Source organism: Nannospalax galili, unplaced genomic scaffold (assembly GCF_000622305.1).
Source record: "Nannospalax galili isolate Female #2095 unplaced genomic scaffold, S.galili_v1.0 scaffold368, whole genome shotgun sequence".
Taxonomy (NCBI): Eukaryota; Metazoa; Chordata; class Mammalia; order Rodentia; family Spalacidae; genus Nannospalax; species Nannospalax galili.
In genome coordinates this window covers 3,870,767-3,892,996 of record NW_008359963.1, presented here as the reverse complement: position 1 = coordinate 3,892,996, position 22,230 = coordinate 3,870,767, and the positions used below count along the sequence as shown (strand labels likewise).

At 42.9% G+C, this 22,230-nt stretch overlaps 1 pseudogene; it reads left to right on the top strand.

Annotated features, from left to right (window-relative positions):
* The first annotated feature begins 1,589 nt into the window (after positions 1-1,589).
* Positions 1,590-12,253, top strand: LOC103726298 (annotated as a pseudogene).
* The last annotated feature ends 9,977 nt before the right edge of the window (positions 12,254-22,230 follow it).

Here is a 22,230-nt window from a genome sequence, read left to right as displayed (position 1 = left end):
TACAACCAATATTCTCAAAAACATTACAGTGGACGTTGTAGCTTAAAGTAAGAATGAAATTGTGCTTATGTAATGGAACTCAGAGTTCTCACTGTCAGAAAAGTCACAGGTAGACTAGGAGGAAAGTGTGTGGTGAACCCTGTGGTGCTGGATTAAAATCAAAGAACAACTGTAATTTGTGATTATGCACATTTATATATACATATTGGTATATGCAAATGATTTGCATATATATATGTACATATGTACAAACGTGTGTTAATATTGATATATGGATTTCCTGGCTTTGTCCCCTGAGAGGGTCCAGAAGTAATGACACCCCAGAAGTGATGAGCACATTCCATGCCTAGATCTTGGCTTCTAATGCCATTTTCTAATAAAAGGAAGTAGGCTTTCTTAAAGAAATGGACAATTGTGTAGCTGGGCATAGTGGCTTACAACTGCAATCTCTAAGCTAGAGAGACCAAGAGAGAAGGACCGTCATGAGTTCAAGGTCAGCATCAGCTGCAGTATAAGAGACCTAGTCTCAAAACAACAAATAAATAAATAAATAAATAAATAAATAAATAAATATCTGATTCTGTGGCTGGGGTAGGAAACATATAAGATAAGTTGGCAAGGCAGTTAAGACCCTGTACTGCTCTTCTAGAGGACCCAAGTTCGATTCCCAGCCCTCATGTCTCACAACTACCTGTAACTCCAGCTCTAGGGACATCCAACACTTCTGGCTTCTATGGGCACCTGCACTCATGTATACACACCTACACACAGACACAGATACATATACATAACTTAAAATAATAAAAATAAATTTATAAAAAAAGATGAACCAGGGCTGGAGAGATGGCTCAGTAGTTAAGAACACTGGTTGTTCTTGCAGAAGACCCGGGTTCAAATCCCAGCACCAACATGATAGCTAACAACTGTCTGTAACTCCAGTCCCAGGGGATCCAGCAGCCTCTTCTGACCTCTGTGGGCATTGCACAACACGGGTGCACTTACCTACACGCAGGCAATACTCACACACATAAAATAAAAATAATGAATAAAAAATTTTTTTTTTAAAGTTAAAAACAAAAGATGAGCCTGGAGCGTCTTTGAGTTCCATGAGCTAAAGAAGTGTTCAAAACTACAGCCTCATGGGGATCTGCTGAAGGGACACGGGAGCCAACGGAAAGTGATCCCAATGACCAAACCTACAGTGTGAGAGACAGAACAAGCTCCTGGATTATATCCCAGAGCATAAAACACTGTTGGAGTCCCTTTGATGGAAACAAACACCGACAAGAGACAAGTCTTACAGAAGAGTTGCAAATAGCTCATGTGTTCATGGAGACTGTGCTTAACTGTGCACCCACACTTTGGCTTGGCAGCTTAGCTCCAGAAAGTAGAGCACAGAAGTGCTAGGGCTGGGAGTGGGATTGGCCAAGTGAGTGCACACATTTGCAAACACCAACTTGGCCAAGTAATAAAGATGAACATCAGGAACAAATTACATGGCACATGGCTATCAATCACCTTTAATACATGTGAAGAAAATAAGACTTTGACCTCTATGGTTGCCTGTGAACCCACACCTCAGTCTAACCATGAGGAAGAAATCAGACAAAAGCAAATTAAGGTACGTGCTTCAAAGGATCTGACCAGTTCTTTCCAAATATATTTATATAAAATAAGCACAGATATGACCCATAAATTATTACAGTTTGGATGAGTCAGGACAGCTAAATGCTATATTTTATCCCACATTGACTCCTAAACTTATTTAAAAAATGGTTCTCTAAATACCAACAAGATCTGAACAGCCTGCATGTTAGTTAGTGGGGATTTCTAAATTCTGATAAATGACTATGGTTACGTACAAGTCTGGCTTTGAGTTGTGCTGGACGATGCTCTCTAGAGCATTTTAGCAGCTCTTCAATACATTTAAAATTACAAAGTAAGAAAGGGAAATTATGGGTGGTTAAACAGGTAGGGGTTGAAAGATTGCCATGGACTTGGGTAGGGGGAGGGTTGAGCTGGTGCAGGTGATATGGCAAACTAGGGTCACACATCAACATTATTGGCAGAAATACTTCTAAGATGACAGCAATAGGTGCTTTCATGCAGTTCTTTAAAAGAACCAAGACCTGGCCATGAGCCCTTGTTTATAATCTAACATGCCCAAAGAGATGGACATTTATTTTCTATCTTGTCTTTGTGAACATAGAATTCCAGGTTGAAAGGAAGCAACTTTACCCGTGTTGTTCATGGAGGAAATGGATCTGAGATTTGAACAATAATTGAAGATATTGAACACAAATACAATGATTTTCCCTCTCCAGTCCATCCAGAGGTCAAGGGCTGAGAACTAGAAAGGATTTATTCTCTCTGTCACTAAGCTTTGCCATATGGACTCAATCACACAGTTGCCTCAAGGACTGAATTAGCAAGTTGTTCAGCCCCTACTGTGTAATGTTCACTGACATCCCCTGTACCCATAAGACAATCCTTCATCTCACAGAGACTGAACAAGTGGAAAAGGTGACTTCAGTTCCTGAGTGGAAGACCCACAGCATCACCTTTCTGGGACTGGGGCAGAATGAAGCGCAGCTGAGGACTCGTGTTCATGCAGATGAAAAGAAAGGAGGTGACAGGGCGACACCTGAAACTCTAGCTTCGAAGGTCTCCAAGGATCCACAGGGCCTTCCTCTTGGCTGAACTCTGAGATGTGGGGGTTTGGACTCTGTGCAGGAAAAGGGTCCAGGAGAATCTGGTAGATGGGAGACACGTAAGCTGACCCTACTGTGAGGTTGTGAATCTCAAGATTAATCAGCTATGGGGATGAGCAGAGAAAACCTCAAACCCAGGCACAAAAGTGAACTTGCCAGGAAACCCCCAGCAAAGGACTGTGTCTAACCCACTCCTATGTTCAGAGTAATGCCTGGTTCCAGGAAAGAAAGGATAAAACTGTGTGATGCACTCAGCCTTCCCTTTCTACGAATGCCCATAGGTTCAACCAACATAAATGGATATTTTCCCAAAATTTGTATATTTACAAAGCTGTGTATGAGGGCTGGGGTTGTAGTTCAGTAGTCAGCGTTTACCTAGTATGCCTATGACCCAGAGTTCTATCCTAACACTGAAACAAATAGAAACAGTTTCTGTGCTGAACGTGTACATTTTATTTTTACTACCTAAATGATGTAGCAAATGGCTGTTGCATAGCATTTACACTGTCTTAAGTATTATAAGTAATCTAGAGATCGTTCAAAGTCTGCAGGAGGATGTGCATAGATTACAGCACATGACATTTTACATAATGGGCTTGAACACTGAAGGGGTTTCTAAAGCCAACACCTTGCAGGAACAGGGATGACCATGCTTGGATGACTGCAGTTCATATTTGAAAAGAAGCATGAACCATTTTTGTTTTAAATAATTAGAAGAAAACAATACCCTGGAAATGAAAGTCACGTTTACTCATAAATTTTCCTTTCTGTTAAAGCTTGCAAATTATCATTCAATAAATTCCGCAGTATAGCCAAAGCTAAGCCCAAGATGTTGTTTCAAGTTTGATTCTTTAAAAGCCATTGGCATACTTAACATTTTCTCTTTTTATAGTGACTTTTTTCTCATACATATATCATGCACCAATTTCTACTTCTTTCTTCCTGCTCACGGAATTTAAAGTGGATAAAAAATACTAATAATTACATAGCATACTGAGACCCAGATGACTGATGGTGGATCTGTAACTAACATATGTCCTCCAATAAAGCAAGTCAGAATTCTGTGTTCAGACATGACATAGATGACTAACGAAGCATGTCAAATAATCCAGTAAGTTGGTAAGTTCACGCTGACAGCTCACAATAGCATATTTCAGACAGCAGTGCCACAGGCAGCGCAGAAACTGACCAGTGGGCAAGTGTTCCCCTTGTGCACTGCCTCAAGGGAGAAGGTGATGATCAGTAACATGGCAGAGGCTGGCAGGGGCTGCAGCTTCTACCAACATGGAGAAAATGAGATAAAGTGGTACTACCGAACACACACAGCAGCAAGCACCCTTGGCAGGACATTAAACTCCAATAGAGGCGCTGCCTGGTCTCATGAGTGGGGCCCAGGGATGCTGCCAAACAAGCTAGAATGCATGGCTAGCTGTTTACCAAAAGCGGTTATCCGAACCCAGTGTCACCAGAGCCACAGTTGAGAACTTGACCTTGAGCTTATGGATAATAGAAATCACCAATAAATAACTGAATTCTCATTAACAAGAGAAAAATGTTCTCATTAGAAGGAAATTGGAGGACTGGAGAGGTGACTGAGCAGGTAAAAGCACATACCGTTCTTGCGGAGGATCAAAGTTCAGTTCCCTGCACCACATCTGCTGGTTCAAACCTGCTTGTGACTCTAGCTCCAGAGGCTCCATCGCCCTCTTCTGATCATTATTAGAACTGCACTCCGGTGCACAAACCGACACTGACGTACCCACATACACATAATTAAAACGCTAGTAAAGTATTTCTTTTACAGAAAAGAGTTGGGGAAGGACAAGCGCAGCGTCTGAAGATGATGGAGGAAGGTCTGTGTGCTGATGTGTTCATTACTGAACCAGCTTTCTCTTCTGTGCTGATGTCATCAGGGAAGGGAAAGGAGAGCCAGACACACAAGAGGTCTGTGCACTCAGTTATCACTCCTCTGCTACAAAGGTTAAATATTGGCTCTTATAGTGAAACACAGTCACTAGTGGAGGGAAAAATCATTTACAGGCTTTTGGACAACCCTAGGTTTTGAATTCTAAAAGCCATCTTGAGCTATCTCAAAATCTAAGCTCAAGACAGACTTGAATTAGGCATTCCATTTCTGTCTTCTTTATTATAGCACTAACCACAGGCACCAGAAAGTGAAATGAAGAATTTACAGAGAAAATTATAAATCCAAACAAGTGATTAGCGAGATACCTACTTTAGCATATTTGTATGCTTCTGTTTTTTATATTTTTCTTCATTATTATTGGGGGGTGTGCCAGAGGGTAACTTTGTGGAGCTGGTTCTCTTCTACCATGTGAACTCTGGAGATCAAACTCAAGGTAGTCAGGCTTGTACATCAAGCAACTTCTACCCACTGAGCCATCTTTCCAGCCTCCTGCTTCTGATTTTTAACCTATGTAGTTTTTAAAAAATATAATTCAAGAATCAGAGCTATCCGAACCATTATATATTTGTGCACTTCAATATTTAAGGTAAAGACATTTGGGATTGTTTGCATTATTGTTCCATAAATGTTCTTTCCCCTCTCACTGTTAATCGTTTGTCTTGAGTTGCTGACCAAAACATATGTTTGATAAAGCGTGGAAGTGTGTGCATGAGGACAAACTTCTGGAAGATAGAGAGGGAGATTCTGAATCATTTTAGTTCTCCTTCAGTCATTTAAGGAAGAGTGAGCTTCATTAGGAATTTGGTTCAGTGGAAGGCAGGCTTTGAAATAAAATAAGCTTCAGGATAGATAGCAGTACATGGGTAGGGTAACCGTCTATCTGTTGCATTCTGAGAAAAAGTTGACTTCTTTCTTGAATCAGTCTTTGCCATTCCAGGGACAGGGCTTCTATCTGCCTTCGGGAGGATTCGGGATTTAACAAAGTAACAAAGCAGCTTGTGCAGGGGCATTGATGAGCTCCTTAAACAAAGCTTATCAAGTCATTGTCATCAGAGATCTCATTTACATAAAACGAAGAATAATTCAATTGCATCTTAATTGTGATCTCTTCCCATTTAATTGAATTTCAATACTAGGTCAGTGGTTGGAGTACAAAGACAAGCTCTTCTTTAAAGATTTTATTATTTTAAATTAATTTCTTTCTGGGCTGGAAGATAACTCTCAGTAAAGTGCTTGCCTTATAAGGATGAGGACCCAAGCTTCGTCCTTACAACCTGTGTAAAGATGGCCTCATTGGTGTGTGCTTATAATACCAATACTGTGGAGGAAGAAACAGGCAGATCTCTGGGGCTTGCTACCCAGCTAGCCTAGTCAAAAAGGTGAGTTCCAGGCTAAATGAGAGATCCTGTCTCAAAATACAAGGAGGACAGCATCTTGAGGAATGGCACTCAAAGTTGATCTCTAGCCTCCACATGCAAGTGCATTGACACACATGTACACTCCTCCAAAGGTACCAAGACCCACATACAAAATAGCATTTCCCTTCTTACTCACAGAAGGGTGATGAACAGAGTCCAGTGTGAATTAACTATAAAATGAAGCTGGGTCAGGTTTTATACAGATACATGGACATGGCCCATGTAAACTTGGGAAGGTGATTGGGTGTGTACAGATGAATTCATCTGTCACTGGTAAATATGCATGCATAGGAAGATGTAGGAGGACCATGTTGTTAGTTATAGACATTCAACTTTGGTCAAACATCTTTTCTTTCCGAGGATGGGCTGAACAAAATGAGCCTGAGAAACAGCAGCCTGAAGCTGGGACTTGCTAGAATCTGAGAATGCTAGATTTCAAAGTCACTTGGGAAGCCAGTGAAGCCATTCCAATCTGCCACTGTGGAGACGGAAACCCTCAGAAAGCCAGGAGCCTGCCTAGTGCTGCAGATAGTGAATCCCAGAGCTGATGGCCATCTGGATTCTCCTAAGCCTAAGTCTAGGCACTTCCAAGATTTGAAGAAGATTGGAGTAACTTCTGGTTGGAAGTTACTGACCACATAAATCATTTATGGCGGTTGTGTACAGCCTGACTGGCCACAAAGGCAAAAGAGACAAGCTGTTGTATTTGCTTTACCGCAGCATCGACATCTTAAAGGGCCTGCTGGGCGTGACAGTTTAAAAATCTGTTAGGAACTGGAGAGATCACTCAGCAGTTAAGACTGTGTACCTCTCTTGTGAAGGACCCAAGTTCTGTTCCCAGTACCTACAGTAGGCAGCTCATAACCACCTGTAACTCCAGTTCAGGGAATCCAGTACTCTCTTCTGACCTCCACTGGCACCTGCACTCACATGCACATACCCGGACATAGACACATACACATAATTAAAAATAAAATAAAATTTTGAGTATCTAGGGCTGGAGTACTGGGCTGGATAAATGAGACAGCTTGCAGCAGAGTCTGAGAGGGCAAGGGAAAGCAGATGAGGGAAGGCTCTGGGAAGACGGTGAAGCGGGTCTCCTCAGCAGCTTCCCGCTGGCTATCTCTCCTGCCGTCTGCTCTGTCTTTGGCTCTGGAGGGCAACTTTGTTTTATTTACTCACCTGCTAAAATAAACTTTGTCTTTGTTCTCACTCTGTTTCCCAGAGTGAATTCTTCTTCCAGGGCACAAGAAGGGAGACTGTTGACGTGACTGGGATCTGAGGGAATGTAGAGAGAGGCACAGCTCCCCATCCACAGCACCAGATGGGGACTCACTAAGAGTCGCCCCCATACTCTCCCAGATCATCTCCCTCCTGTCCTGGAGCCCACATTTCCCACAGGATCTATTCTGACAGCGCTGGTCCGGGTACCCCCCAGGTCTCATGGCAGTGCCTGTCAAGACAGTGAGGCTTCCAGGTCGAGTAGGCCAGTGACTCCTGGAAGGTGATGGTTATATAAGCATCCTACCAGCATCCGAGCGGAAGCAATTGCCCAGCTCCACTGAGAACACACCAGGGGCAGCTCGTGGCTAGGACACAGACACACACACATGTGCTCTCTGGCCTGCTAGAAACCTTTTCAGGCGCTGATTTCATTTGTTTGTTTACAGTGTTGGAGGAATCTGACTAAAAGGCTTCTTCATCTGCTAGACTTGGGGTACCCTAAAATACAAAGGGTTTCAGCCTTTGCTAAGCTTTGGGGGAGTGGGTAATTTTTATCATTGTATTCTCATTTCGAATGGTAGGCACTTTGTTCAGGTTTTCTCAGTGAAGCAAGAACAGACTGATTGGCCCTCTGGGTGTCCTGGAATGAAAGGTCATCCATCCACTCTGCAAACACTTCCATTGGGGCGGAGAGAGCCCGGACAGCTTGTGACCTGAAAACACCCCTCCTGTGGTGCCTCTGATGCTTTCCTCTGAAAGTGGGGGTGCAGGGACTGTCCCCCAAGTCTAACCAGCACGGCCAGGGCACAGACCAGTGTCCTTTTAAAAAATATATTTTATTTATTATTTTTTATGTGTATGAGTATAATGCCTGCGTGTCTGTAAGTGTACCTGTGTCATGTAGTATCCACAGAGGACATAATAGAGGATTAGAACCCCTGGAACTGGAGCAACAGATGGCTGTTAGCCACCATGTGAGTGATGGGAATTGAACTCTGCAAGAGAAGCCAGTGCTCTTAACCAATGAGCCATTATCTCCAGCCCTGAGACTGAGGCCTTAAACCAGAGAGAGAATATAGCAAAAGCTAGTTCATAAACACAGCAAGAGAACAGTGGGACAGGAGGGAGGCAGAGAAGATTGGGGAGGTGATGGTAGAGGCATTAGTGCTGATCTTCCTTCTTAGAGGACTGTTTCTACCATGATAGCAAGCTAGACCAGAACAAGGACAGAAGAAGGCATCGGATTCCCTGGAACTGGAGTTTCAGACAATTACTGGCCATCCTGCGGATGCTAGGATTCAAACCCAGGTCTCTGCAAGAACAGCCAGTACTCCAAACAGCTGAGCCATCTCTCCAGCTCCATCAACAGAATTCTTAATTAAGGGTTCTTTTCAAAATACCCATTGAATCAAGAGCATTTCCCATGTCCACATGGACATGGGGGTAGGAATGAAAAAAGGCATCCTGAAATGAGGGATAAGGACATTTCATTACTGCGTGATGGTGCATGCATGTATGTGCATATGTGCACAAGAGTGAGGTATCATGTGTGCACATGCAGAGGCCAGAGGTTGACATCAGGTTCCTTTAATTATGCTCCACCTCATCTTTAAAATGCATTTACCTTTATGTGTATAAGGTTTTGTATGCATGTATGTGTACCAGTTGCATGCCTGGTGCCCACTGAGGTCAGAACAGGGCATGCATGGGATCCTCTGGAACTGGAGTTACAGATGGTTGTGAGCTGCAGTGTGGGTCCTGCAGAGAACCTAATCCAGGTCCTCTGAAGGAGTAACCAGTGTTCTTAATCACTGAGTCATCTCTCCACACCACCACCACCACCACCGTCTTATTTTTTAAGACAGGCTCTCAGGGGCTGGAGAGATGGCTCAGAGGTTAAGAGCACTGACTGCTCTTGCAGAAGACCTAGGTTCAGTTCTCAGCACTCACATGGCCATTAACAACCATCTGTAATTCCATTTCCAGGGGATCTGACGCCCTCTTCTGATGTCCACGGGCATTGTACAACATTGGTGTACTTACATACATGCAGGCAGTATACTCATACACATTAATAAAATAAAATAATAAAAATTTAGAAAGGAAGTAAGGAAGGAAAGAAGGAAGCAAGGAAGGAAGCAAGGAAGGAAGAAGGGAAAGAAGGAAGGAAGGAAGGAAGGAAGGAAGGAAGGAAGGAAGGAAGGAAGGGAGGAAGAAGGGAAAGAAGGAAGGAAGAAGGGAAAGAAGGAAGGAGAGAGGGAGAGACGGAAGGAAGGAAGGAAGGAAGGAAGGAAGGAAGGAAGGAAGGAAGGGAGGGAGGCTGGTTCTCTCCCCGAATCTGGAACTTGCCAGTTTGGCAGAGTGGCTGACTGGGGAGTCCCATGGATCTTCCTGCCTCCCCTCCCCGGTACTGCTACTGTATTAACCTTTTTTTCTTTAATATGGATACTAGGGATCCAAATTCAAGTCCTCTTTCACAACAGTCCCTTAACCCACTGATCCATCTCCCTAGCCCCTATCATATAACATGTTTTATAGGGGTAAAAATTAAATCCAAAAGACTATGACATTCCAAGGGAATGGAAAAGACAAGCACCGTTCAGTTCTTCCCCAAGGACAAGATGGCTTGGGAAACAGAAATGGCCCTTAACCTGGATCTCCCTACCTCCCCAGGGATAATGGAAAACCAAAGCCCAAGATGGCAGAAAATTAACGGCAAACCCAGCCCAGAACCTTTCACTTCTTGATTTATATTTCCTTACAGTTCATTATAGTCAAGGAACAAAAAGAACAAATTAACCCTAAGAAGTAAATTTCTCAAATCAGCCATTCCGGTTGGCCTTTGAGGAAACCTCATCAGAGTCCTTGGGCTAATCTTGAGTAGCAAGCATCTGGCACAGGAGTGCAACATTGGTCTGGAGTGACCCAGGTCAGAAGGGCCCTCCACGTTCCCAGGAGCTCAGCACTTCAGGCTTTGGCTGCAAGTAACCTTGAAGAAGCGCAGTCCCCATATAACAGGAAGATGGATTCAGAACACTGCAGCAAGGAGGTTTCACGTCACCAGAGCCTGTGGAACAGAGACCTGAAGGCCTCAGGTAGTCTCAAGTTCATCCCAGGAGAACGGGGAAGAAGTACTTGAATTAGAGAAATCAATATGAACTCATGCAAAGACAAATGAGAAGATCATAAAAACAGTGGGCTTTTTAGAGGCTGTCACGTTCATGCCGGCATAATGTGAGAAAAAGTAAAGCTGGAGGAATTCATGGGGAAAGGACTCTTTTAAGACATATTTGGAACATGAGTAAGAATGGGAAAACTAGCTCCTTTCTTGAGAAAGATGGAACACTAAGATACTTTTACACTTACTGAAAATACATTGAATATATCCCGTTGTATACTGAGAAATCTGGTATTCACCAAGGAGAAAAATAAGAGAAAATTTTCCATCTCCATGAACAAAGGTTCATGGGTTATAAATTCTTTTAAGAGTCTGATGAAGGAGTCACTTCCTTTACTTTCAATGTGGCTTTCCATAGTTATCTAAAGGGCTCTTTAGCAAGACTACAACTCCAATCAGGCTCAGTAGGGCAGATTTATGACCCCAGGAAAAAATGTGATGTGAACTTTGTGTCCCTACTGACGAGCAATGGAGGTGTAGGGGGCTGAACGTCAGGCACGTTTGAAGATAAGCACATTTGAGAGAGTTTGAAGGACACCCCCCCACCCGCCATTGTTCTGTGAGTTGGACTGGAAGTACCTGGACAGAGAGGAAGGCTTCAAAGTCCTCCACAGAAAAGCTGAAAACTCTGCTCCTGACAGTTAAGGACCAAAATGGAGAGGACAAGTATGAGGTGACAAAAGTCAATAAGCTGAATGCAGAGGCATCCATTAACAACCAAAAGGCCAGTGCACCTTCTCCTATGAATAGACAGCAGCAGACCAAACTGGTCAGGTGCCTCTTAAGTCAGGAGTGCAGTCGGGGGATGTGGTGATCCCCAGTTTGATGAAAACAGTGTGGGTGACATGGAGATTAGTATAAGCTTTGCCAAAGATGAGCCTGACACGAATCTCATGGCTTAATGAAGAAAGAAGAGGTGAAACTTCTACAGGAAGCAGTTGAAATTTACATCAGCTCCTTTAAAACAGAGTTCACTCAGGGCATGATCTCACCCACAGTGAATGGAGAATCAGTAGACCTAGTTGGGAAAAGTCAACACTTAAAACCTGAGATGCGCAAGCCTAAGTCTGCTCGTTCAAGAACCCAGGCCAAGAACTTGGAACTATGGCTCAGCAGTTAAGAGCACTTGTCTGCTCTTGCAGAGGATTTGGTTCCCAGCACCCACAGAGCAGCTAATAACCATTCATAACTCCGGTTCCAGGGGATCCAACACCCTCTTCTGGCCTCCATAGGCTTTGTATGCATAGGTGCACATACATACAGATAAAACACTCAAACAGATAAAATAAAAGTAAATTTTTACAAAATGTAAAAAGAACCCAGGCCAATCTTGTTGATGTCCAAATCCCCACTTGTACGATCACCCTTAGAGAAACTTCCTTACATCACCAAAGGAGCTCTACAGCATGTGTGCTACCCAAGAGCTGGGTTAAACCTTTACCTACACTCCACAACGTGAGAAACAGACAAAGGTGGGAAGTTTCACGTGGTCAATGACAACAACATTGGAAGATTTATTGATCTGGTCCCTGAAAGGATATTTTGATGAAGTGAGGTTTAAGTCATGACTGGGGGGCAATTTGCCACCATGACCTTGACCCTCATTGACAAGAATAAAGAGACAGAACTGTACTTGGGGAGCTGAGGCATCCCTGCTCCCAAGAAGAGCTCTGACACAGCAGGACTGGCAGTGGTTAATACTTCGAGGGCATCGCAAAGACCTTTGGCTGTGGCACATGCTTGTTTTGAGGCCAGCAGCAAAGCCAGTAGTGACAGTTCCAGGCTCTGTCTGTGAGTCATAGGACTGCACCATCCCAACTTTTAACTTGGGGCCAGGGACCCTCCTTCCACATACACTTGAGTTTGTGTATGTTTTCTGCTGAGTAGGACCTGAGGGTGAATTCTCTTTTATGTGTATAGACAATAAATAAAAATTTTAATACAAAAAGAGTCTGATGAAGGCATAGTCCAAATATGGCAAAGGGTTTAGACCAGCAGCAAGTGAGGAGAGACTGGAGTTGTTTAAAGATGAAAATAGGATCAGATAGAATTGCTAGCAAAAGAAGATGAGAAAATTTATAAGCCCCCTGCAAAGGGACACACCTAGTTCTTTAATTCACAATGTTATGGACTCTACATCTCAAATTCTTAATTCGCCCCTATCTTTTCTAATAGAAAAATGATTCCCAGATAAAGATGAATAGAACAATTACTCACTAGAATAAGTGAAAAAATTGTAAGAGAATACAAGCTGTTTGCAGCTATTGATTGAACCAAATGCTATCTCCAAAAGCTTAGCGATTCTGTGTAAATAACATTGCCAACTCACAGGCTGTTTCCTTGCGAAAATGTGGAGAATGAGACGCGTGCTGAGTAGGTGACGACACAGAATTTTCTAAGGGGGAAATGCAGATAAACTGGCAAACAAGTTAGGAATCTTCAGCAAGATTCTAGAGCAGCTTACTCATGCCCAGGAGTGGAGACGCCATTTAGCAGGACAGACTAACCATCTGCTCTGTCGTGGAAGAGTAGGAAGCACCATGTTGGCGGGTTACAAAAGTAGACTGATCATGGATCTGTAATCTGGCAAAGAGGCCACACATTTGTATGCCAGGCACAGCAGTGCAGCCCCATAATGCAGCTGGTAGAATATGCAAATGTTCAGTGAATGAATTCAAGGATTTCTTGCAACCAGGTTGATACGAAGATTGGAGCTGCTCCCTTTATTTGACCGATATCCAATCCAAAGTTATTTCAAGGGCTGTGGTGAATTCCTAAGTAGCACATTGTCATGACTGGTGAATGGTAATACTATCACACAACAGTTACAGCTAATATTATACGGAAGAAAAAAACGAGCTAAAGCTGATGGACTTAAGGTTTAAGTTGAGGCCTTTGTTCGTATTAAATTTATGGTTAATGGACAGATGCTCGGAACGTAACAGTGTGCCTTTATTTCACGTGGATTTAGACATATTTTCAATAATACTATTTGTACTTAATAGGATGAAGATTAAACCTGTCTGCTCTGATGAGAAAGGCATTAGAGTGATTAAAGTATGTCAAAATAATCTAACATAAGAAATTAACTGAGGAGCATTCCGCATGGAGAACTAATTAGGAAGTTTGTGCTACTTAGATTACTCAGAAGCTCACATAAAAACAGAATGGCACATGTTCTCTGGCACTGAAGGAAAGAAAGGGACAGTTGAGTATACGTTACAGGAAAATACTGACTTAGCTCAGAGAAGAATTTCTTTTTAGTATTGTTAAAAGTGTTTGGGAGGTACGGAGTACCCCTCATTACTGGAGGTGCCCAAGCATACTATCCAGTGGACAACTCGAAAGCAAAACCATCTGGTAATGTCTTACAGAGTCCTGCCCAGAACTCTTCACTTGGACTAAATGCAAGCTAAAGTATATGAAGGTTGAGAGAACGTTGAGCAAATGTGGTAGTCGGGGAACCTGGCTTCAATTTCCTCCATGAAAAAAATGATCTCTAAGCTTCTTTCAAACTAAAGAGTTTCGATACTATCATAATCTGGAATTTTAAAATTCATTTCTATGGTCCCAAATCAGTTAGGTTAGGATAAGTTAAGATATGCTGCAATAACTAACAAATCCTCCACAATTTAGTGGTAGAAGACAACCGAGACTGGTTTCTTGCTCAGTCTGTACTCATGTCTCTTCAGTAGAGACCCTAAGAATCATAGACACCCAGGTTTTTAGAGCTGCCAGAGGGAGACGTCAGTATATTGCACATCGGCCTTTCAAAACTTCCCTGTCTCTCAAGAAATAATCACAGGCTCCCATAACCACAAGGCATCGGGAGGGGAAGAGACAATGTATTATTCCATGTACTCAGAGGAGAAAAGCAACCTGTGTGTGTGTGTGTGTATGCACGCGAGTTCATGTGTGTGCAAGGATATGTGCATGTGGAGAATAGATGACAATCTCAAGTCTTGTTCCTTGAGCACTGTTCACCAAGTAGGTGAGACTGACTGACAGTTAGCCCCAGGGATCTACCTATCTCCACCTCCCTAATGCCACTACAACCTACTGACTTTATATGTGTTCTAAAGCTGAACTGAGGTCCTCATGTTTGTATGATAATAAGTACTTTACTATCTCCCAATGAGTAATCACTAATGCCCATTAAACTAAAATACAGAACAAAACGTCTAAGAGCCCAGCCTTGCTGCTTCTCCTGAGGCTGGCACTGTCCTGTTACGCACCTTCTCTAGGAGGTCACCCCTCTTTTCTGTGCTTCAGTTTCTATAAAACAAAGAGAGTAATCTTTCTGTCTCTCAGGATTGTTGACTCAGTGTCATGATTCAGTAACTACAAGTACAATTTTCTGTAAAATTTCATTAACCATAAAAAGGGAATGGATAATGAATAAATATTCCCATGCCTCAAACCTTAGAGAAACCACTATGGAGCTGGGTCCTCTGTGTGTTGAGGTCTTTAGTAATTGTTTTAATGTAGAAAGTACTTCCTCCTAGGCAGTTTAATATTCTTTGGACTGTCTTCGCCCAGTTCCCAAAGGAGTTGTTAAAAGCAGTTGTCTATCCCATGTCACAAAGGCAGATGGAGGCACAAGACTGACAGTGAGCCCTCTGAAGGTGTCAAGTGCTGGTACTGGGCTCTTTGCCCACACCATGCCATTGCTGTGCTCCACCTCTCCATCTCTTGGTTTGGCTCTCTGACTCCCATTTCAATCACTCTACAAGGTGTTGGCATGGAGAACAGAGAAGGCAGGCTACTTGGGCAATATGTGAAATGATCTCCTGCTAGTCACCTTGTCAAAAATAGTTCTACTTCACCTGCCTGCCCCCATGAGGAGGTCACATGTGGAAGAGTAGGCACATGATCCAAAGGCAGCCCAGATGTTCCAGGCACCTGAATGATTAAGTATGGCATAAAGAGATGTGGGCCTAGGTCCTGCTTTCCCCTGGGGGGATGTGCCCCAGTTACAACCTGACTGACTTGGAAGGTGATATGGAAAGTTTGGAAGTGCAGGTCAGGACTATATGGCGCAGACATAGATCCCAGGGCTCTGCTTTCCAATCCAGGAGTTGCCAACTCACAGAATGGTAACACAGCAGCCACAGGATGGTGAGAGAGCGTCTTGAAGAGAGCCAGAATGGGTAGAATGTTCCCAAAAATCATATCAAGTGAGCACTCACCAACCAAACCCAAAAGGGTCTACCAAAGACCCCGTAAGGGATGTCCAAGGTACGTTTTCCTTAAGGAACTTGTAAATTCACTGGGCAGGTGAAGCATAAAAACAAATAACTAAAAAAAATCACAAGACATTATAAAATAACCACTGAAAATGCAGAATTCAGATGAGGTGATATTCAAAAGTGGACTTGAATTATTGAAGACATTTTCATGGGTAATTTATATTGTGACCTAAAATCACTCCCTCTCACAGGAGTTATCCAATCTCATATAAATAATTTGTGCTTAACTGTTGAGATACCTTCATTCTTCAAACAAATTAGGATTGCAGAAACACCTTTGTACCCCTGTAATTCCAGCTAGAAAGAGGGAGACATGGATCTGAGAGGCTTACTGGCCAGCCAGGCTCAGCTGATTGTTGATAGACTCTGCATTAAAAAAACAATGTGGATAGAGCTTATGTAATGCCACTCTAGGTTGACCTCTGTTCTCCACATGTAAGTAAGTGCATGTGTACACCTGTACATACATGAATCTGAAAGTAACAAAAAGCCAAAATAAACAAACACCCCATCAATAACCAAGAGTTTTTGTAGAAAAACAACTAACAACCTTTTTATAAGATTAATCATTTGAAATGATTAGAGAGAGAATGTTTTAATGTTGGCCCTCCATCCCTTGTCATTTCAATTGACAGGTATCAGACTGCAGCCCTGCCTGATCTCCTTGGCATACCTGCATTTAGCAATAAAAATAATGCTGTTGGTTGTGCTTTCCTAATTCTGAGCTGGAATCTCAAAGCGGGGAGACCATTTGGAGTATGTCTAAGGGAAGGTGCCATCTGTAGAATCCTGCTGTGTAGGACCAGCTCCCCGCTCTAAATTAGAACATGGCAGACCTTGCTCACACTGCCCAAGATGCTTACAGAATGAACAGCATCCGCATTCACTTGACTATCCTCTGCTGGACACACCAAAGTGGGCCACCAACACCAAACTAAGTGGGAAATAAGATCTTGTGTTTAGTTCCTCTGGTTTTGGAATTCATCCCAACAAAACAATCCCTGTTGAGGAACTCCATTTTTCCTCCTTTGTCATGGCAATGGGACGCAGGAAGTCTGGTGTTTTCTTTGAGAAAGGATAACTAATATCCCAGTGTTTCCAAGGGTTTCCCAAATGCTGGAAAGGTCACAACTCACAAAGGTTGACAGGAGAGGAGAGACTCAGGCACCATTGCCCCAAGTGGTTGAAAGGGGCAGATCTCATCCTGCCAAATGATTCCATCTTCTCTCCTTTTTTTTTCTTTAAGAAAGCTCTTCAGATTAAAGCTCTCTGAGACATCCTGAACATTCTATTCTGATCAAAGCAACTAGTTGATTTTTTTTTCCAGGGGCTTAATATAGTTGTCAGTGGAAACAGGGTTACTGTGTTGAAATAGTGTTGTTTACAGTAAGTATTCATGAGGTGAGTGTCCTATTCTAAGCTTCCCAGAGCATTGGACAGACGTGAGACCCTTCCTTTCTGGGCCCTATTTTTAGAGGGCTCATGTGACACAGGGTTCTGGCACCTGTCAGCATCAGGCTGAGCAACCATCACTGGTCTGTTTGTGCTGTTACTGTACTTGCAGATGCATGGGACGGCCAGGACCAGGACTGTGGGAAGGGCACCGTGGCCTGCGGCCTTCAGATGATGGCACTTTGGCTACTTGCTCTTACTTGCAGGCCAGACTCGAACACTGACATCTCAAAGCAGTAACTACAGTTGTTTTTCAGGAAGGAAAATCCAGTTATTTATCAAAACAGGAACAAAGTGATAGATATGCAAATCAATGTATAAACATATGCACATTTATATGTATTTACCTGTGAAGGATTTAAAATGCTAATAAAACTTAGTTTTTATAGCCTAGAGGGAAGAGAGTTGGAAAAGTTTGGAAAGAATGTTGCCTTTTACCCCAAGAACTTAGGTGTTGTTTAAATTCTTAACAGCTATCGCACTTCTGCACTTCCGTTGTCATTTGTGAAGAGGAAGAGGAAGATGAGGAGGAAGAGAATAGGAAGGCAGACCAGAATGAAGGGAAGGAGGTGGGAAGGAAGGAAAGGAATAGAAGTGGTAAAACAGAATGTACAAGTTGGAGAGAGTCAAGTTCAAGTGCTTTCAGTGAACGGAGTGGTTAGAGACACACAGGGTGATTCAAAAAATCTTCATGAAATCCTTGGTTTGGGGCAGAATTTAAAAAATATATGTGTTGTTACTCTGCTTATTGCATTTTATAAAATGGACATTGTATAAATATTAGATCATGTGGAAAAACCACAGAAGAAAATTAATGTCATCACTAGCCCAGTCTCTCCCTGTGGTGATTTGAACGAAAATGTCCCCCAGAGGTTCCAAGTATTTGGACATTTTGTCCCCAGTTGGTGGTACTGTTTTGAGAAGTTTTAGGAGGTGTGGCCTTGCTGGAGGAAGCACATCACTGGGTGGGCTTTGAGAGTTCTTAAGCCTTGCCCGATTTCCAATCTCTTTCTGCTTCCTGTGCCTGCTTGCAGATGTAATCACTCCGATTTCTGCTCTGGCCACCTCTGCCACCATGTCTCCCCCTACTGGGGACTCTCTCCTGGAGCCATAAGCCAAATCAATTATTCTGTAAGATGCCTTGGTCATGGTGTTTTATTACAGCAACAGAAAAGTAACTAATACGCTCCCCCCAAATCGTTTAATATTGCAGCAGCTCTCCTTCCCCCCACCCCAATTTTTTTTTTATAAGAAACAAGCAAGGCACAGAAAAAAGAATGGGAGTGAAGAGGCCATTCTCAAACGCTGAAATCAGTCACAAACTGCTCCTTTATCTCAATAAACTTATTTGGACCTGGAATTGTGTGTGTGTGTTTTTATAAGAAACAAGCAAGGCACAGAAAAAAGAATGGGAGTGAAGAGGCCATTCTCAAACGCTGAAATCAGTCACAAACTGCTCCTTTATCTCAATAAACTTATTTGGACCTGGAATTGTGTGTGTGTGTGTGTGTGCGTGCATGTGCGTGTGCGTGTGCGTGTGTGTGTGTGTGTGTGTGTGTGTGTACATAGATGTGGGCAGGTGCCATCCACGGTGTGTATGTGGAGGACAGGAGCCAACCCTGGGTGTCGATCCTCAGCTTCTACTGTCTTTGAGACTGGGTCTCTTTTGCTGCTCACCACTGCAGCCTGTGCTGGGCTAGCTGGCCTGCATCATGCTTCGGAGGATCCTCTCCTCTCCACCTGCTATCTCTCCTTAGGACCATTGCGATTATAGACACAGGTACCACACTCAGCACTTGCATGGCTTCTGGGAATTCCAGTTCAGGTCCTCACGCTTGCACAGGCAGTGTTTTCCCACTGAGCCATCTCCCTAGCCCTGGACCTGGAATGTTGTAACAGTGTTTACACTGAAGCTTGGTCCTGGGAACCACCTTCCTGGACCTTAGCACCTCCTCTACCTTCCTGGACCTTAGTGCCTGCTCTATAAGTGGAGATATTCTTTTATCCCACCTTGCTATAGTCAGTACACAAACATCAATGAAACTTCCAAAGTCTTTTTGCCATACACTTCGTACCTGGAACAGAGTATGGGTTGGGTACCCACTTACAAAAGCCTATTCACCTAAAAAGTCCTTGAAAGATGGCACTGTGCATTACAGCAATAGGTTTTCTACCATTTTCTACTGTAAAGGTAGCGTTTTTAGTCCCTATATGGACATTTTATAGCAAACTGTGTACATTTGTACAGAAAAGTAACATTTGTACTGTGTACATTTGTAACAGAAAAGTACATTTTATAGCAAACTGTGTACAGGATCTAAATACAGTTATTTTCCCTGAGAATATGTATTTCATTGATTTACAAAGGGGACCAGTGAGGGGTTAGAGAGATAGCTCAGTGATAGAGGCCTGGGTTCAGATTCCCAGCACCTATAGAAATAAAAGATCAAGTTTTAACTCCAACACTGGGAAGCAGAGACAGGAGGATTTTGGGGCTCACTGGCAAGCCAATTTCATCAATTCATGAGCTCCACCTTCAGTGAGAGACCTTGTATCAACCAACCAACCAACCAATCAAGTAAAGAGCAAAAGAAGAAGACACTTGATGTCTTGACCTCCACAGGCACAGGCACATGCACAGATGTGAGTACCCACACACACATGAACATATGTAACACCACAGTGAGAGAAAGCAAGACAGAGAAAGTGAGACAGACAGAGAAAGAGAGAGAGAGAGAGAGAACCATTGATGTCTAGGCCTCTAAATCTAGTGCTTTCCTTGACTGCATTATCAGGGAACGGGGGAGGTAGCAGTTTGGGTACCAGTTGTGTTTTGAGAGCACCCTTATGCAGAATCTATACAAGCCAATCTCATGGCAGCAAGAGGCACATGTAGAAGGCGGTACAACAGTGGCTGCTGTCTACTGAGGGACAGCACCCTTCAAATGAGCTGGAAGAGCAGATGTGTCTCCTTCTCAAATCATCCCTATAGTGTATTGAGAATGATATTCTCTGTTATCTCATGAAGGTGCTGGGGATGGAACCTAGGGCTTTGTACATTCTAGGCACACATTTTCCCTCTAATCTTCACCCAGCCCCTGATGTCTCCAGTTTTCAAAAGCAGAAACAAGGCGTGGAGATGTGTGAGAACTTCCTCAAGGGTGTGCAACTTAGTCTGAAGCAGGGCCAGACTTTCAACTTTGCTACTTTGACTTCATAGCCCAGGCTCTTATCTGCTATAAATACATGGACAGAAAGGGGACCCTAGCTAGCTCTGTGGTACTTGCCATCACTAAGGAAATGTGCTAGACTGATTCAGAGATCATCTGAGAACCGTGTGGGATTTGCTGAAGGGTAGGACAAGGGTAAGAGCAGAAATGGGACCAGATCCCCAGGAACAATGAGCAGACAGTTACCTATCACCTGCCTCACCCCCATCCCAGAGATTCTGTGCTAGATGGTCCAGCATTGGAGAAATCTATCCATCCTGCTCAGTGTGAAAATGCTGTGTGAAGCTGTCACTAGGGAAGTTCATTTAAGGTTCTGGGGACAAGCTCTCTGACTTGAGGACTTGCTGTGCTTCTGGAGGGTTTACAATCATCCCGTTCTCTCCTGTGGTGCCCACTCCTCTGCTGGATCTGTATTTCTGAGTCATCTCAATCAGGATCAAACGCCATCGGATGCTCTGTTTCTGAAACATGTCTGTTGATGCTAACCTCTACACACCTCTTTCCCTGTTTTTCTAGATTGCTTAGGATATTTCTGCAGCTGTTTGGGAACTAAATATGCAATCAGGGTGATGCAATCATATGCCTTCCTTATCAGAGAAGGGAGAAAATGCCAACTTGAATTTGATGCAATTTTCAAGTGTTCCATGATACAAAATGGTAAGTTCACTTAGTTGATGCGATCTTAATTGGAGTCACAAGGGAAATTGGAAGGCACAGAGAGTTCAGTTGTTTGTGATTTTAGTAGCACTGTTTGTCTGAGATTGGACCATTATCTTCTTCTGATTCCCCAAAGGATAAAAAGCTTGCATTTCTGGTTTGATGAGAGGGGAATGCCATGTTACAGTATTTTATCTGGCTTTTCTGTTGTGCTTTTTTTCTTATAAAATTTGGATTTTTATGGACTGTATATTGAGGATGAGTTACCATAAAAGATGATACTTCCCCATGTTCCAATGATTAGAAATACATAGATAACCATCATGTTCATTAACACTAACTGGCCATAGTCACTGTTTCATTCAAACTTTATTCAATCAATTAATACTTATCCAGCTCAAGCCACCTTGTTTGAAGTTTTATAAACACAGGAGATGGACAAATGAACAAGAATACATCCCTTTATCTAATCTCACCAAAACTAGAGAGAGACACAAGAAAAGCTTATGTCAGATCCTGGATAGAAATATGCCATCATTTAAGAGGTACATGGACTAGGGGTAGTCAAGAAGATAGTCAGAAGAGGTACTTGGACTAGGATAGTCGGCAGATTTTAGAGATAAGGCTGAATTTCACCAGAGTCTGGAAGCCTGATGACCCCAGGTGACAGAGACTGGAGAGATTAAACTTCGCTTTTATCTTATCAAGTTAATCAATTTGAATAACTTTCATGTATCCTATTCATTTTTCACAACTGATGTTCTCTTAATTATTTACTGAGAGGGCTTATTTTAAAAAGCAAGAATCAGATCCAGGTGTGGCAGCTCATGTCTGGAATCCCAGCACTTGGAAGGCTGAGGCAGGGGGATTTCTGTGAGTTCCAGTCTAGCTTTGGCTCGAGACTAACCTAGGTTATAGAATGAGACTCTGTCTCAAAAGCTTAAAAAAGGATGAATCAGGCAACTTAGTTTCTTGGTAAGTATGCATGATCCAAGTGTTCAGATGGCAGTGTTGTACATTTTTACTGAGAGCATGTTCTATGACCATCACGTCACATGAACAAGAAGGGAGATGTAACTTTATCCAAAACATTGTGTATGTCCAGTTCATCAGAAATGTTAGTTATGATACTTTCCTTGGTTTTCACTTACAATATGTTATGAGATGGTGTCATAAGTTAACCA